Source organism: Topomyia yanbarensis, chromosome 1 (assembly GCF_030247195.1).
Source record: "Topomyia yanbarensis strain Yona2022 chromosome 1, ASM3024719v1, whole genome shotgun sequence".
Classification (NCBI taxonomy): domain Eukaryota; kingdom Metazoa; phylum Arthropoda; class Insecta; order Diptera; family Culicidae; genus Topomyia; species Topomyia yanbarensis.
Window position 1 is genome coordinate 100,574,176 of NC_080670.1, and position 4,711 is coordinate 100,578,886.

General features: G+C 39.5%; 1 long non-coding RNA gene across 1 annotated transcript; it reads left to right on the top strand.

Annotated features, from left to right (window-relative positions):
- The first annotated feature begins 2,441 nt into the window (after window positions 1–2,441).
- Window positions 2,442–4,694, top strand: LOC131694002 (uncharacterized). Its single transcript, XR_009306445.1, has 3 exons — window positions 2,442–3,365; window positions 3,424–3,724; window positions 3,782–4,694. It is a non-coding gene; the product is annotated as an uncharacterized LOC131694002 (long non-coding RNA).
- The last annotated feature ends 17 nt before the right edge of the window (window positions 4,695–4,711 follow it).

Consider the following 4,711-nt stretch of genomic DNA (forward strand, 5'->3'; position numbering starts at 1 on the left):
CAAAATGACAGTTCTAAAGACGATCTCCCAAAATTCCTCTCCGTAAAAGATTTTGACTGTAAAATCCTGCAGTCGTGAATTATCATCTCAGACACCACTAGCAGACACGCATGGACCATTAAATGTATGAACCAGTTAAAGTTCAAAAATGGTCAAAGTTAAGCATTAAAACCACCATGATAACAAGAAACGCCCGATTTTTGATTTTGAGGTAGTCTGATTTTTTAAATTTTTAATTTAATAATTTCGGTGACTCAAGCTGTGTAGTTAAACTTCTACAACAAAGCGTTCACTCGAGTTGATCAGTTTGAAATTTCTTTTGAAATCGTTTACACTAATTTCAAAATCTTGAAACACCCGTTAAATTTTACGTTTTGGCCCGGCGCAAATCCTGGCAATCCGATTCTACTATATAAATATTCGCAGTTAAGGTTTAATACTTAGCGATAATACTTACTTAGGTGATATGACTATTGATTACATAAGAAAAATAGATATTTTCGGAAAGATTTGGATAGTTTCGTCCCCTTAATCGAATAAGACAATAGGGATCTTTAATTTGGAAAAAATGTGCCAGTTTTTCATATGCATTGGTAGCGGGTGTCCTTACGAGTACACTCATATCATTCTTAAACCTTAATTATTCTTTTATGATTTTTAAATTTAAAAAAACCAAATTAAACTCAACCAGCAAACTGACAATTGTCCTACTAAATGACGTATCTGAAAATATCTCGTTCGCCTCATTGTTAACCGGGACAGCACCCCACACAGCATGATCTGGTACTTTGTCAATCCGCTAGCAACCTGCCATCCCAAGTTTCATCTGCAAACTATGGTAGATCTGATAAGGCAACCTATAGGGTCGTGCAAGTCGCATGGGTTTGGATGTGTTATTGTCCTAAAAGGAAACAAACTAAAAAATGTTTTTTTCAATAGTTTCGGGCCAAAAAATTGAAAAAGGACTGAGATATTAACTCACGGTACTAATCTGCATCAGAATATGCCTTAACCCGCACACCCCTAAAGATCCCTATTCAGATTATCCCATTATCTTAGAAATATTGAAACTTGTTCCTGAAAATTGAAATTTTGCGTGCATGTTTAGTTAAATATTTCATTCTAGATAATACTTAACATCGACAGTATAATTTCAAATTGTTAGCTAAAGTTTATCAATTTTTACGCTCCACTAATGCTCAAAAAGTACTTGCTAGCTTAGCAATCATGCACTGTTGGTAAAAGTAGCATTTCAGCTAAACTTGAATTAGTTATAGCAATAGGTATATCTTTTGAAACATTCTTGTGTGACTTACTTAGAAAAGAAGTATTTCGCTATAAAAATATTTGAAAGCACTTTTAAATTCACACTTGTATTATATTACATACTACACGGTGTTCTTATAAGTCCAACTTATAGTATAGTGAAATTAAAACGGAAACCTTTCTCAAAACTGTAAGAAATTTATAAAATTCGACATACAAGTCTTGTATTTCGGAGAAAACTATTTTGATTTTATATTTCCTTAAATTGATACTCATTGATACACAAAAAACAAATGTCAAAAGCTTTATTCATCAATGTTTGTTTTTGTTCTTAATATTTGAAAAGCTTGAAAGAAATCTGAACGACTCAGGTTAAATTTTTATTTGACCGTATAATGTGCTTCTTGCTATTTTCATATTTTCCACAAATAAAAAAATCGGAAAGTCTACTTAGCCTTTAGAGGCGGAGGAGGTTGGCAAAAGTCTACTTATGTCTACTAGGGAGAGGGGGTGCTGGGTTCAAAAAATCTCAAATTTCGGTCTACGTGGGTCCCTTAACTTCCTACATTTAGTTGGACCAATCAAAAAATAATGCCCATACTCGACATGGATGAACCTCCAGTTTAAAAACCGGTTAAAATTAAATAATTCGTATGCAAGAGTATCCGTATACCGCGACGTTCAAGATAAAAAGTCGGCTAAAAAACTACTTTGTAAGAATCGGTTAATTTTTCCGGTTTTTATACTGAAGGTTATTTAATCCGACTCTTACAGAGGAGAACCTCAGTTCGATTTTTATGCTTGAAGTTTATATCAGAATTATACATTCAAAACATTTGAAGCAGGTTTTACGAAGCATGTTCTGTCCTTGCGATTTTATTTTGGGTCGCTCATATCCACTAGACAACACGTTCCATGGCGACACTAGTGAACTCTAGTGATATGGAAAAACTCACTTTCTTCTTGCATCTGAACCGTACACCAAAAATTACGTATCTGATTCACGGTCCGCGATCATCCAAGAACACATGCGAATATGCGAAAGGCACACGGTCATAAAATATAATTTATACACGCGAAGTTACATACACGTTAACATACGCGACATAGAAACTCACACGCGATCGAAAACGTTAATGTACAAACGCCTAAACCCTTCACTATGATACACGCAATCGCGAACTCCCACGCCCGCACATATCTGAACCGTAAAATGAATATCACATTCAGAATCACGACCCACTGCAATTGGCCTTAAGCAGTTTAGTGGGTAACATCTCCCGTCTCGTTTTCAATTGTATTGTTAGGAGTCCTGTCGAGACCCTAGCTCTACTGCTCCAGTAGGACAACTCTCGAGAAAAATGTACTCTGGGTTTTAACTGGAGTGTGCGGCGAAGGGTTACTCCCCCACATATCGCACAACCATGTCCTAACCCCAACTCGTTAAACCCCCTCAGATCCCTCTCCACCAGTCCCATCAGACTACCACCCCATCAGACCCCGATAATCTAGGTCAATCCAATCTGATCCCTTAGATAAACAGCCAAAACAGTGTACCGTATTATTCGTATAATCTATTCAAATTTATTCACAGATTCGTTTTTTTCAGGTGTTGAACGTGATCATGGAGTTCGGTAATTTATTTGTTTTCGTGACACTTATTCAGGACTTTTTTTGGTAGAATTGTTTACACCTGATTTCCATGATAGTCCACCCTGGACACTAATCCAGACACATTAACCTGCCCAGAAACCAGTGTCATGCAAACTCGTTCGGGTCCAAATGCTTTCCGAGTTTCAAAGTTTTGCGATCGTCTAAATATTTCAAATTAATGGTAACGATAAACTTTGTCGGATAGAAAAACTTTCAGTATAGTAATAGTCTGTATCACCTGGCAATCTGACTTCCTTGAATAGCACAAACCGTCGTCATTTTATATCCTTGCATTATGGAAATTGTGCAAAACTCGGCAGGATACGACCAGCACCGAGCTATATGACAATTGGTAGTGGTCGAAAAATGCAAGTGTTACTCCGGAGCTCCTATTGAACCACTAATAATCTAATCGTTGTACAATTATTTCGTGGTTAATTTGTGTGGTTTGTTTACATTTCTGATTCCTGGATCCCCAATTACCAAACTTTTTTTTCTTTCCAGGAAATGAACCACTACGGCAGCCGATACACGTCGTTCGCCTTTGCTAGTGGAGGGATCGCTGGCAGAGGCGGTGCCCGAGGGGAACTGAGCAGTGGAAATTTGAGCAGAAAGCTGAGTAGTCCGATGGCAGAGTCGACACAGCTGGACAGCAGCGGTATTCGGGGGAATCTTTACGACAGTCCGGTACGACAGGTTGGAGTTAGGAAAAGAAGCCTACCTCTCCGTTGCAAAATAGCAGGACAAATTTTAGAAGCAGCTGAACGGCGTCCGGGTCCAGTATGGATCGATTGATTGATCCTAAGTGAGTTGGCAAGTTTACACGTCCTTTATAGGTTCCAATTCAAGTTTAATTTTGCAGGATTTACACGGATGTTCAGAGCCGAGGATTGGTTAACCGGTTGGTAAAGTACCACGATGAAACGCAATCGCCGTTAAATAAGAGTCAATCGATGACTAGCCTGTACTCGAAGCCGGGTCAATTTCCTGTGTGGTGGAGGAGAAACAATTCTTCGATAGCTACCATTGGTTCGGATTTTCCCGTCAGAGAAGTCCGTGTTTCAGGCTGACACAAGGTGGAACATTTTACGGGAGGGATCGTTGCTCATTCCGGCGGAACCTCATCTGAAGATGGTCCAAACACATAGACACGAGGATGAGATTGATGCGGAAAATAGTGTGATTGCGCCTTCAACAGAACTGGATGCCGATTGGATTAAGAAACAATGTAAGGAGGTTGATTCAGGCGAAGCTGGTACGAAGCAAGCTCGGGAAATTACATACACGGCTTCGCCCCCGTGTCGAGGGTCGGCGAATCAGCAGCTGCAGACGAAGAAATTATGTAGTAAAAATAATATCTCAAGTTCACTTAGCTCGAGCCTAGTGATGAACACTCCGAAAGTGGAACACGTAGCGCACCGACCGGCACGATTAAATGTGGATGTCTTTCTCGACGCCGGCAACATTGAATGCGACGGTTCCAGTTAGCATGATTGAATCGAGCAAGCCGGCAAAATTAAGTAGGATTGATTCCGCTCCTTTGCCACAGATTACGAGAATTTTTCCGGAGTTTCAACTGCCTCTGATGAAATATCCGCCACTAAAACTAACGTTTAACAAGAAATATAACGTCCATGACATGACGAAACGGTGGTTCGACCCCCGTCCACAGACAGTGAAGGATGATGATGATAAAGTAGGCGGACGAATCAGTTTCATTAAGCCAAAGGATAAATCGCCTATTATGAGCAATGCCAAGGTTGTCCTGAAGAGGTTCGAGCGCTCAAAATCA